The sequence below is a fragment of the Protopterus annectens genome, chromosome 1.part1 (assembly GCF_019279795.1).
Source record: "Protopterus annectens isolate FY-2018-M chromosome 1.part1, PAN1.0, whole genome shotgun sequence".
Classification (NCBI taxonomy): domain Eukaryota; kingdom Metazoa; phylum Chordata; order Ceratodontiformes; family Protopteridae; genus Protopterus; species Protopterus annectens.
The window spans coordinates 285,647,726-285,661,849 of NC_056726.1; positions in this window are offsets into that span (position 1 = coordinate 285,647,726).

The window sequence follows — 14,124 nt, forward strand, 5'->3', positions numbered from 1 at the left end:
AGCAGTAACAGTCCCATCACCAACATTCCTAAGGTTACATATAGGAAACTGTACTAAGACCTGTAGGGTATATATAACTGCAGCTACTAGAGATGTACAGCATACGTATAGGTAGTTGAAGTTGTTAATGAAATATTTCTTCATCCTACCCTATATTCACAAATAATGCCATTCCACAACAAACTGGGTATGTGTATTCACAATTAATTCCTATGGACATTTGTCCTGTTGGTTCAAACATATTTGCATGTACGTTGCTGCATGTGCCCTGTTCACATATCCAAACCTGATGGCCTATTGCCATCAATCAACCCTGCATGCTGTTGGATTGTGTACTGTTGTTCAAAATATGCATGTGTTATGATTGCTGTTCAATGTCTGGAATTCATGGGTGTTTGGTTAATGGGAATACTGATGCATGCTGTTACAACTAATTTTGAATGGTGTTGTTTGTTGCTAACCCAAAATGTCATAAAATATTGCTAAACATAGGACAACAGGGAAGGCGGGTTCCAGCGGTCCCACCTCTCCCACCTCAGCTGGCGAGTGCACCTGGCACTAGTGCCCAGGCCGAAACCTCCTCCGGTGGCCCTGTGCCACCTTCGGGTGGAAGCGCTGCAAGGGATGGGGCTCATCCCCCCTCTGCAAGCGTGGCCGGAGGAGACCGTCCACTCACCCTCCAAAGTGTCCGGTCTGTGGTGCGTAGCGAGATCAGGCATTCTGTGCTTGAACCCCTACGCCAGCTTGAGGCTCGGGTGGCGCAACTCACAGGTGTGCCTGCTGCCCATCCTACACAGCCCACAGCACAGCCCTGTCCTGGGCTGTGAAGGCACAGTGGCGACTGCCCATAGGTGGGGATCTCAGTTCCACTGTTGCCATCTGTGGGCTCATGGGCTCGCGATATCCAAACATCCGTCTCCGTCAATTCTGTTTCCCCCCAACATGTGTCATACACCGCCCCTGTATGCGTCTTGTTTGTCTTGTCTGTTAACCTCCCCTACCTACCTCCCCAAATATACCTACTTCCTGTACCTCACATTCCACTCTCACCTGAAAAAAAAAAAAAGGGCACTCTGTTCCCGCAAAAAAATTACGCCCCATACATAGCTGCCCATTTTGCAGACATGTCTGCTGGACATGTGAACTGGTAATTACAATTGGCTGTACAACATATTTTGTTGTCCTCACCCCTCTCTCAGGGGCGGTAGGTTTCAAATTTCACACCAAATTACAGACATATGCACAGCTGTTGCTGATAAGGAAATGGGCAGCTATGGGCCTTTCCTACATCCTTCCTGTAAATCCCGAGCTTGTTTTTCTACTGTCCTACCCTCTTTGTGCCTCCTTTTTCACCACTTTCCTATCTCCCCATTTTCTTTTCTTTCACAGAAATTTGCGTGGGTGTGCGCGAGAGTAAGCACTTTTAAGCAGTTGTAAGTGGGTGTGCGCTTGTGTGAACTTAGCTAAGCATGTGTGTGCGAAGCTAAGTGACAGTGCGCATGCGTGAGCTCTGCGCAAACCAGCGTTAACCCACTTACAACTGCTTAAAGTGCCTTAGTCACTCTGAATGACAAGGCCTGTAGTCTGCTCAGCAGCAAAATAAAATTCCTCTGTCAATCTTGAACCCAGGACCTTGGAAACACTAGTCTGCATGACTTACCACTAAGCCATGACTGATATACAAGAACTTTGTGCTGAAAGCAATATATCATGAAATAGTAGGACTGAATGTAAAGAGAATATAGGAAGGCTATTACACAAATCTTTTCTTGTATCTTTACTGGCAATTCTTGTGGATTTGTATAACATTAGTGTGAGAAGAGAAACAGCCATGCTAGTCAGTAGCTAGTAGGTAATAATGTGACAGTAGCACCTTGCAAGCCACACACACTATCAGAGCAGGATAAACACTGCCATATTTGAATAGGTAAGAGGCCAGACCTCGCAACTGTGACTGATTTACAGGGATGTCCCTGATTTGAAAACAAATGTTATCTGTGCCCCACTGACTCCCTGTGAAATGTACTAACAGTAGGCAGAAAGGTGTTTTATCCCACGTAATGGTAACTGTCAATTACTGAAAGTATGCACTACTTGCATGTCAGAAATGGTGTAGTAATACATATGCTCAAAATACCCCACAGTCACAACTGCAGAATATCTGAAATATATCATGGGTGTATTCCACTGATATGTACCATTCTCTAAGGCTGATAAAAGATACACATGAGAGTATCTGAGGCCTGCAAGTGTCACAAACTCACAGGCATATCATTCTGTCTGCTGTCACACACTCTGTGAATAGCTGTAGAATAGCTTCCACAAGCACACCCACATGTAGGTGTACAACCCACAAATATCCAAGGATGTAGCCAACTAATAGTCATCCTGCCAATACATCCATTGTCACCAATGTCCCTAGGTGATGGACAGCATACAGTGGCCATTGACCAGGGTAATGTGGTATTAGTGGCACATGCATCCCCTCACAGCAGCCATGGCCAGAGTCCTGACATGGTACAACACAGGCAGATGTCCAGGGGTTCTCATGGGAGCATCAGTGGTCGTACTGCCCCTGTCAGACGTGCCCACAGAGGTCTTTCAACCTCAGCTATGTTCCGGGCTGTAATGCAGGCACAGTCACGTATGTAACGTTACACCAGACAGGGTCTGAGGGAGCTGAGAGCACATCGCACTGCTATGAATGACACTATGCATGACGTTGTGGCTGCCATCCGTAATTTCACCGAGGTCATTGACAGATATTGGGGGGACACATTAGATCTGTTCCACAACTACAGGTCCATGAGCCAGGGCAATGCAGGACAGTTGAGGCATCGACGTGGATGTATGCCAGCAACATCAGCAGCTGGCAGTCGTGGACGACAACAAACCCGAGGCCGCTCCCATAGTGCCAGTTCCAGCCCCAGCAATGCTGGGTCTGTGCTGTCATCAGACTGCCCTAGGAGACCATGTGCACATGGCTCTGGACAGTCCCAGCAGGGACATGTCTCCAGTCATCAACCAACTGCTTCTGATGACAGTACCCAATCCGGCTTAGTACCTGATACTGTCCGTAGCACCCCTACCAGGCACAGGTACCATGTCAATGGCCAGAGACAGTGATCTGTATGACCTGGCAGGTACAGTCTGTGGCTGACCAGAAACACCCGTATATGGCAGCCACGAGGTGGAACTGTGTGCATGCATACACACATGCATAATGCTAACACCTAGGGCTAACACATACATGCACACACCACATCAACATTGCCCCATCTTGTACTGTTGTCCCTCACTAACACACAAACACACATACATGTTGATTGGTTGTATCAGTGGCAGACTCAGGCATACCAAGTACACACCCTGTGCATATGATGAAACTGTGCCACTTCCTGCAATCTGTAACATTGATGCAGGAACAGGTTAACATGGTGCTGATGCACAGAGTGACTACATAGAAGTGTAGTAATATTATCATGTTGTCAACCGTACAGTGTAATGATATCATTATGGGTATATCCCAGCATGCCTGATGCATTAACAGTATGATTGTCATTGTATTGTCTGTTACACCCCTATTAATTACCATAGCGTAATGTCTGCACATCTTTGCATTCTGGTGGTAAGGCTGAAAACAGAAGGCCACCTACATAGGTAGCACAGGGGATAAGAAAATGGAAGTAATGATACTCAGTGATGGCCATGTAAACCGCAAGATTCATGCAGTCCAAACTCTACTCTGCATGGGGAATGTTGATATCTGTGCAGTAATAGACAACAGGTTCAAGACTCCCAAGAGCACCCTAGCACTACCAGGTTACACCTCATACCATGCTTGACAGCCCCTAAACACAGAACTAACTATGACAGGAGGGTGAGTCTCATTAAATGTCAAGGATACTGTGGTGGCAGGACAGGTAGCTTACATCCTACTAAGTTGGGAACTGCTGATTGAGGGCTCAGTGTCTGTTATTCTAAATGTGTATTAGTTCTGGTATAAGCACTTGGGCTTCAGGCCAGTTATTTTACGTTACGAAGGTTCATGGTCTGCACTCTTGTGGGAGGAGAGGCTGGACTCTGCCCGTCTGAGCTGGGAATTTCTGGTTAAAGGCTTATAGTGCCTGCATATTTGAACTGTTTCTTATTGAAATTGGTATACCTTGTTTGCTGTAGCATAGACTAGATCCAGGCCTGCTCAATGTAGCTTTGTCTGTATGCTTGTTTGCTTGTTATTTCCCTGAAACACTAATTCTACCTGAAACACAGCTTTACAGCGCCTCTGTGGATCCCTAGTGACATCTGCATTGCTTACTGTACTTATTTCCTTGTTTCACTTGAAAGAAAGTTACTGTTTGTCATTTTTGCATTTAAGTTACCTGTAACACATTGCATTTGAGTTACCTGGCACTTGCTCACTAAAGCATTTAAATATGCCGGCACTAACAAATTAAAAGCACTACACCCTCACAAACTCACCTTGAGTACCTTGTTCCCCATTGGCCCTTTTTGTTGTCAATTATAAAGGAATTCCCAATATTATTCTAGCATGTCCAGAGGTCAGTTGTCAATTTCCTCTCCGGTCCAGCTGGTGAATCTGGGAATCTTGAGGCAATGTTACAACTGCCTCATGTACACAGACAACCCTCTCCTCCTCCCAACAAATTCCAACACATGTGAGAGATGCAACCATATAGCCAAACTGTAGGCTAAGCTCTCTCAACTCAGTACTGGCAAAACCTGTCAGGAGGAGAAGGAAACCATAGTCACTACAATTCCTGTCTCACATAGACCTACCACGACAGCAATCCAAACACATACACACACGTAAACATACTCGGAGTCTCTAAATAAAAATCTGCCTAAGCAGCAGACACCTCCAAAGCAGACACACAAGCAACCACTACCACGGAACAGAACACGTGCAACACATAGCTCACAAAGCCAGTGTGCCGAACAGTCATAGCCCTTAAGGCTAAACAACACACCTGATACACTTGCAATAGGTGCCTCTATCGTCAGGCACACTCACGTCCTGCTCACCAGGCTGAACAAGGAGAAGGTCATGGTGAGATGCCTGTCAGGCGCTATGATCCGCCACATAACACAAGCACACAGGTCACTCCAAGGCATGTACAAATATGACTCAGTCATTGTCCATGCCAGTGTGAATGACCTGAGACGTACCTCCCTGGACTACATGATAAGAGACATAGAGGAGCTCTCTGAGCATGTGGCCCAGGCTGGTATGACCCTGACCTTGAGTAGCATCTTACCCTCACCAAGAATGATGCCACAATATGAAGACAAGATGATCAATTGCAACAATTGGCTTAAGTTTCGGTGTTATTCAAAGGGGATCCAATGCCTGTCAGCCTGGGATGACATGCTCGACAAGCCACGATGCTTTGCTAGGGACGGCTTGCACCTGTCACCCCTGGGCTTTCGGATATTGGCAAAGGCTCTTGCTACCTCCATAGTGCCTTTTTTAGGCAAGGCTCAAAAGACAAAACCACCTCCATAGGTATCACACGGGATAGGAAACTAATAGTAATGCTACTCAATGCCAGCAGTGTAAACCTCAAGATCCATGCACTGGAAACTGTCCTTAGCATGGAGAACATCAATATCTGTGCAGTAAAAGAATCCTGGTTCAAGGCTCCCGAGAGCACTCCAGCACTGCCAGGTTATACCTCATACCATGCTTGTTGGCCCCAAAACTTGCACCGAACCAGAACAGAAGGGGGTAGTATCAATATTCATCAAAGATACACACACCTCCAGGTTGGTGGCACAGCACGAAGCATCAGAGACTATCCATGTGCAACTAACAGTCGGTAAAACTGCCTTCCAGTTCATAGCCTGGCACACACCACCCTCCCAAACCCAAGAACCCCACTTGGCCTTCCTGAGAACACTGGAAATATGAAGGTCTCTCCAAACACCATTATATTGGTGGACTGCAACTACCCAAACATAGACTGGAAGCATTACTCTAGCTCCAACACCATAGCTCAAAGGTTCCTAGCATTTATACACTCAAATCCTATGGAACAACTAGTTACCACTCCCACAAGACGGGGAAACATACAGGACCTGTTCATCACCAACATGGGGACTCTGTGCTCCAGACCAGAAGTGTACCCCTCACTGGTAAGATCAGACCATAAACTAATCTCACTGGATATTCACATCCCAACCCCACCCCCTGCCCACAAAACCATAGTGTAAAACTTCTCTACAGCAATTCGACACCCCTCAAAACAGAGGTGGAATCCTTCAAAGCCTCCAGGCCTGTGAAAAATATGGCCCAGACCACAGAATCCTTTATAAATGCATTCTATGAACACATTCAGGAATGCATGGATTATGCAATCACAAATAAAAACAAGACCCAATCCTACAAAAGCAGACATCCTGTCTGGTGGACCACAGCCATAAACAAACTATACAATAGAAGGAGAAAGCTACTACATGATAGAGGAAAATCCCAAAAAGGGGAGGCATCTCTGTTCAGTGTTAGCAAAATACTACGGGCACTCATAAAATCGTCTAAGGCCAGCTTCGAGAGATGAAATGCACAGGACACTAAGGATAATCACAAGGCTTTCTTTAGTTATGTTAGGGACTTGGGTGGGAATTCCCAGATATGCTTAGAATTAGTCCAAAATGACAAAAAACTACACCAAATGCACAGACATTGCCAAAATCCTAGCTGACAGGTTCAGCGCAAACGTCTCCCCCCCTCCCCATCAGAAGGGCAAATATCTATCCCAGCAGAGTGCTGCCCCCCTGATATCTCAGATGCTCAGGTAAGAGCTGCCCTCTCCAAAGCAAATAACACAGCATCAATGGGACCAGACAGTGTCCCGGGCTGCATCCTACATGAACTCCAAGATGAGCTAAACCCAAACATAAAACTTCTGTTCAATCTCAGCCTTACCACAGGTTATGTACCCAAAGAGTGGCATACAGCAACAGTGGTCCCTCTCCACAAAGGTGGTGCCTCAACAGATCCTGGAAACTATGCCCCATAAGCCTGACTAGCTTGCTCTGCAAAGCTATGGACAGGATCATCATGGACCTCATACATGAAGATATTGGGGACCTACAGACACTGGATCCTACCCAGTGTGACTTTAAGGGCAGATCCAGCCTCTTACACCTGGTTGATTTCTTTGAAACAGTCACCAAGGCCATTGACAAGGGGAAGGTGGTCCACACAGCCTACCTGGACCTCGCAAAAGCCTTCGCTACAATACCCCACTCAGGCATTATAGATAAGCTCACCAGCTTAAATATACACCCCTATGTCACTAGATAGGTTGCAAACTGGCTCAAGGACAGAACCCACATGGTTAGAATTGCTGGAGCCATGTCAGACTCCAAACCAGTTACAAGTGGCGTCCCACAAGGCTCAGTCCTGGGACCTCTCCTGTTCGGTATATATATGTTTCGGAGGTACAGGCCAACATGGAAGGACTGTGGCTGACCAGGTTCGTGGATGACTGCAAACTGGGCGCTATAATTGACTCTCCAGCCGACACAAGCATCCTCCAAAAGGGCCTCATAGAAACAGACAACTGGTGCCAGAGCCATGGCCTCAAGCTAAATGCCACAAAGTGTATAGTCATCCCCTTTGGCAAAAACAGTGGCCACAAATGACCACATAGGTGGTAATCCATTATGTACGGAAGAAGTAATTAGGGACATGGGAACCGAAGTTGATAGCAATCTCTCATTTGACGACCACGTGGCCAAAGTGGTTAGAAAAACATTTTATATAGCCCACCTAATCATGACAGGATTCACATCTAGATCAGGGGAGGTCATTATGCCTCTTTACTCATTCCTCATCAGGACCATAATTGAGTACAATGCTCCTTTTGGGATTTACCTTACCAGACACCTGCAGCAACTGGAAAGACCACAAAAGTACCTCACCAAGAGGATCAAAGGGCTCAAACAGATGCCATATGCTGCCCGGTTAACATAACTCCATATTCAGTGGCATACTGCCTGCTCAGAGGCGATCTGTGCCAGACGTATAATGTCATGTCCAACCCAGAAGTAATGGACATGCTGCACCTCAGAAAATCAAACTCCCATCGAGCTTTGCGCTCGAGGAACTTGAACCTCAGCACTGACATCAATAGGACATGCTGGAGGGACAGATTCATAACCCAGAGGCTCCCTTCACTCTGGAATAAAATCCCAGTCCAGGTTAGGCAGAGTCCCTCATTGACTCTCTTCAACAGGAATCATGATGAGTGGATGGGGGATCATAGGTGTACCCCGGGTATCACTTCTGTGTCAATGTTAGACAGAGGCACAGTATACTAACCTCAGAAAAGGGCATAGCAACATTAATCTAAAATGGGTGGTGAAAGCCAAACACACTCTGGCTTGGCTTATAAATGCCCTAGGGCAGATAGCCTAGTATGAACCTATGAACCTATGTACCTATACCCACACCCCCACGTTGTTGCCACAGTGTGACGCATAACAGACTATCCACATGCAACTAACAGTGGGTTAAACTGACTTCCAGTTCATAGCCTGCTACGGACCACTCTTCTAAACCCAGGTAACCCACTTGGCCTACTTAAGAATACATGAATATCTGCAGGTGTCTCCAAACAACAATATATTGGGCAGCTTCATTTACCCACACATAGACTGGGAGCATTACTGTAGCTCCAACACCCTAGGTGTAAGGTTCCTAGAATCCATACACTCAATTTCTATGGAACAACTTGTTACCACTCCCACAAGAGGGGAAAACATGCTGCACCTGATCATCACCAACATGTGGACTATATGCTCCAGACCAGAAGTGTATCCCTCGCTGGTAAGATGACACCATAGACTACTCTCACTGTATATTCACATACCAAATGCAGCCCCTGCACAGAAAACCAAAGTCATAAAGTTGTGTAATGCAAATTCCATGTATTCACATGAGGCAGGCTTCAGACATGGGAACTATTTAAGGTCACAGGTACATATGTCTATGTGGCACACACATACCTCATGTGTGCATTGACATTGCTGATATAATGTCATACAATGTTAAGGGCAACACCCCACAAACATGGACAAACTGTGTGACAAAAAACACACATGGCATTTGTAGGATTTAAACCCCTATCTGACTATGTTATGACACTTAAGAGAGCCACATTAGCAGAGTGCGCTATTTGCATTACTGGGAAGCTTTTTTCCTCCTGCTTTACTTATCGGGTGCTGACACCATCAGTGTTTAGAAAGAGGAATGTGCATCATGTAGTGTGTTCCAATTGCCAAAAGGGACATTTTTTTTCACACAGAATTGCACACACGCTAAACCCCCCTCACCCAAACACACTGCACATTTGCAGGATTCAAACCCCTACCTAACTATGTTTTGACACTTGAGAAAAATGCATTAGCAGAGCGCACTATTCATATTACTGGGAGGTTTCCCTTCTCCTGCTATACTTATAGTGTGCTGACATCATCGGTGTTTAGAAAGAGGAATGTGCATCATGTAGTGTTTTCTTCTAATTGCCAAAAGGGACATTTTTTTTCACACAGAACTGCACACACACTAACCCCCCTCACCCAAACACACACACACTCAGCATTTGCAGGATTCAAACCCCTATCTAACTACATTATGACACTTGAGAGAGATGCATTAGCGGAGTGCGCTATGCAAATTACTGGATATTGGATCTTCTCCTGCAGTATATATAGGGTGCTGACATCATTATTTATAAAGAGGTATGTACATCTATTACTATCTGTCATTTAGGGGGATAGCATATATATGCATTAACAGCCGCCTACTTCAGGGTCAGATATGCACATCAGCACTGCCAGGTTATGTTTTATACCATGCTTCAAGACCACAGGACCTGTAACACACAACACAACCAGTTCAGACCACCCCTCCTATATCCAGGAAACACGCTTTGCTTCCCTGGGAACAGTGTAGGATATGAAGGTGTTCACATACACCCTACAGTGGTTAACCTCAGGTACAGGTATATTGTGTGGGGGAACTACTCAGGCCTCAACAACATCACCCTACAGCCACTACAATTTGTGAATCCATGTGCTATGGCAGGACCACTCACCACAGCCACAAGGGGGAATACATATTGGACCTGACCATCTGTAACATGGGGACTCTATGTTCCACACCAGAGGTAGACCACCATTGTTAATATCTGACCATGCCCAACTTTCCCTGGACATCCATATCCCATCCCCACCCCTAGGCAAGGAAGTCACTGCAAACAAAGTATTTATCAAAAGCAGACTTTGCACTTGTGAAGACTGAGGTGGAAGACTTCAAAGGACCCGTGCTGGGGGATTATACAGGCCACTCTGCATAATCCTTGACAATTGCATTCTATGAGCATCTGGAAGGTTTGCATTGATCATGCTATCCCAAATAAACCCAATACTCCTCCACAACAGGAGACCTGTCTGGTGGACACCAGCCATATATAAGCTGTACAACAGAAGGAGGGAGCTAATACATTACAGAGCAATATCCCACAAAGGGAGGACGTCCCTGAACAGTATTGGCACGACACTTCAATCCCTCAAAATCATCTCGTCAAAGTGTTGACAGTGAAATTGTCCAGACACTGCAGATAAGGCTCCCCTCAGTCTGTAACTGATGCCCAATTACTGTTACAAGTCCTCATCAACCCTCTTCCAGCAAACAACAGCCAGATGGATGTGACATTGCAAATTCAACCCCTGGGATCTCCACTGTGTCCCTGCTTGACGGAGGCACAGCACACTAGCCTTAAACGGTGCCTTCTGTGACCTACTTTACAGAGGCACAGAAGCGTACTGTACTGGGGAGGCAGACACCAAGCACACTCTGGCTAAGCTTGTATTCCCTAGGGCAAACAGCCTAGTATTGACCTCTACACCCATATTTTAATTTTCAGATGCACAATATTTGTTGCTGATAAACTGTTTGCAGGTCTTTATTGCCATAGCTTTCCCTGTTTCTATGAACAACTTGTGTATCTGTGGAAGACGTTTGAATATGAGAGGGATCCACTATTTAACTTATGTCTCTGTAGTCATTTAACTGTGTGAACTGGGCAGATTGCTGTATTGTGGGAGGTTCCTGGATTAACACATACAAATACAAGATATGTGTGGCCAACTGCTAAACTGAGACATGGCCTAAGTGTGTGAGCATGCCCAGTTCAGGCTTTCCATGGCTTGTTGCCTGACATATGTCTCATTTATCAAAGTGTGCGAGCATGCCCAGTGTGAGCTTTCCATATGTTGAAATCTGCAGTCCACCACACTTGTGGTTGTGTGTGAACTTCAACAATATTTCACATTTATAGTTGTGTGTTGGGATTCATGTTGTGTACTTACTGCCCAACTGCTTTGTGCCTGAACCCAACAGGGATTATACTGTGCCTGCAGGGCTTCCATGGGATAGTTTGCATACAGTTGTCAACATCCTTTCATACTGACCAAACACTGTAATATCATATAGTGTACTGGTTCAGTACTTTCACTGTGGTGGACAGTACCCTGGGTTTCAGTCCTATCACTGCTTTAAATATTCATAGTGAGCACACCAGACTGGTTAAGGGCCAGTTGTGCACATATGACCATGTTGCATTTTGTTCAGATATGGACTACTTAAACCAGGCTTGTCCAACATTGGTAGTGTATTCCGCAACTTGGGTGGACATTGACAAACACTAGCTATGTGCCCTAGGCCATTTCTAATGCTAGTCAGAGAGTGTGTTTGTCCTTCAACACACATTGTAACTGGATTTTGCCATGACATATTTTAAGGTTAGTATACTGTGCCTCTGTCTACCCGTGACATAACAGTGATACCCAGGGAAAACCTACCATCTCCCATCCACTCATCAAGATTCCTCTTGAGGAGAGTCAATGAGGGACTCTCTGGCTAACCTGTACTGGGAGTTTACTCAAGAGTGGAGGGAGCTTCTGGGTTATGGATCAATCACTGCAGCATGTCCTATGTATGTCAATGCTGGGGTTCAGGTCTCTCATGTGCATAGCTCACTGCCATTCAGATTGTACAAGGTGCAGCATGTTCATTGATTCCAGCTTGGACATGGCTTTATACATCAGGCACAGATTGCCTCTGGTCAGGCAGTATGGCACTGTGTGGAGCTGCAGTTTGTTTAATCAGGCAACACATGGCATCTGTTCGAGCTCTTTGATCCTCCTGGTGAGGTACTTTTAGGTTCTTTCCAGTTGATGGAGGTGTCTGCTGAGGTACATCCCACAGGGGCCATTGTACTCAATTGTGAGGCTGATGAAGGATGACTGAAGAGGCACGATGACCTCCTCTGATCTAGATCTGACTACCTTCATGATTAGGTGGGTATATGGTATGTTTCTGTAACCACTACAGCCACATGGTTGTCAAATGCAAGATATCTATCAACTTGTGTCCCCAGGTCTCTTATTACTTCTAAAGTACTTAATGGGTTAACACCTATGTGGTAATTGGTGGGCACTTACTGTTTATCCACAGGGGATGACTATACACTTTTCTGCAATTAGCTTGATGACAGGGCTCTGGCACCAGTTGTCTGTTTCTATGTGGCCCTTTTGTAGGATGCTTGTGTCAGCTGGAGGGTCAGATATGGTGCTCACTTTGTAGTCCTCTGCAAACTTGTTTAGACACAGTCCTTCCATGTTGGCCTGTACCTATGGGAAATATATACCAAACAAGGGAGGTCCCAGGACCGAGCCTTGTGGGATGCCAGTTGTAGCTGGTTTGTAGTCTGACATGGCTGCAGCATTTCTGACCATGTCAGTTCTGTCCTTGGGCTGGTTTGCAACCCATCTACTGACATATGGGTTTATATTTAAGCTGGTGAGCTTATCTATAATGAACACGTGGGGTATTGTATGGAAGGCTTTTGCAAAGTCCAGATAGGCTGTGTGGACCGCATTCCCCTCATCAATGGCCTTGATGACTGTTTCAAATGAGTCAAACATGTTTAAGGGGCAGGATCTGCCCTTCAGAAAGCCACGCTGGGTAGGGTCCAGTCTCTGTAGGTCCCCAATATCTTTATTTCTGAGGTTCATGATGATCCTTTCCATAGCTTTGCAGACCAAGCTTGTCAGGATTCTGGGGTGATAGTTTGCAATATCCATTCAGGCACCACCTTTGTGGAGAGGGACCACTGTTGCTGTACACTGTTCTTTGGGTACATATCCTGTGGTAAGGTTGAAACTGAGCAGTAGTGTTATTTGGCGTTCCATTCTTCTTGGAGTTCATGTTGGACACAGCCCAGGACACCATCTCGTACCATTGATGCTGTGTGCTTTGCTTTGAAGATGCTGGCTGTTACCTCAGCATCTGCAATGTCAGGGGACCAGCACTCTGCTGGGATAGATATTTGACATTTTGGTGGGGGGGGGGGGGGGAGTTTGCACTGGACCTGTCAGGTTGGATGTTGGCAATGTGTGTGGGTTTGGTGTATTGTTTGTCATATTTGAGTAATTCAGAGCATATCTGTGAATTCCCACCAAAGTTCCTACCATCAGTTAAGAAAGCCTTTTGATTATCCTTAGTGTCCTGTACAATTTGTATCTTCATAGGTTCATAGGTTCATACTAGGCTATCTGCCCTAGGGCATTTATAAGCCTAGCAAGAGTGTGTGTGGCTTTCGCCACCCCTTGCTATGTGAATATTATGCCCATTTAGGGTTTACTTTACTGTGCCTCTGTCTAGATGTGACACAGTGATGACCCCCAGTGTAAATCTACGATCTCCCATCCACTTGGCAAGATTCCTGTTGAAGAGAGTCAGTGAGGGGCTCTGCCTAACATAGACTGGGATTCTGTTCCAGAGTTAGGGAGCCTCTGGGTTATGAATCATTCCCTCCAGCACATCCTATTTATTTATGTATTGAGGTTGACATCTCTCGCTCTTGCGGCTCTGATGGATTTGGATTTTCTGAGGTGGAGCATGTCCATTAATTCTGTATTGGACATGGCCTTGTACATCGGGCATACATTGCCTCTGAGTAGGCAGTATGTGACTGCATACAGCTGGGGTGTCTTCAGCCAGGCAGCATATGACAAATGTTTGAGACCCTT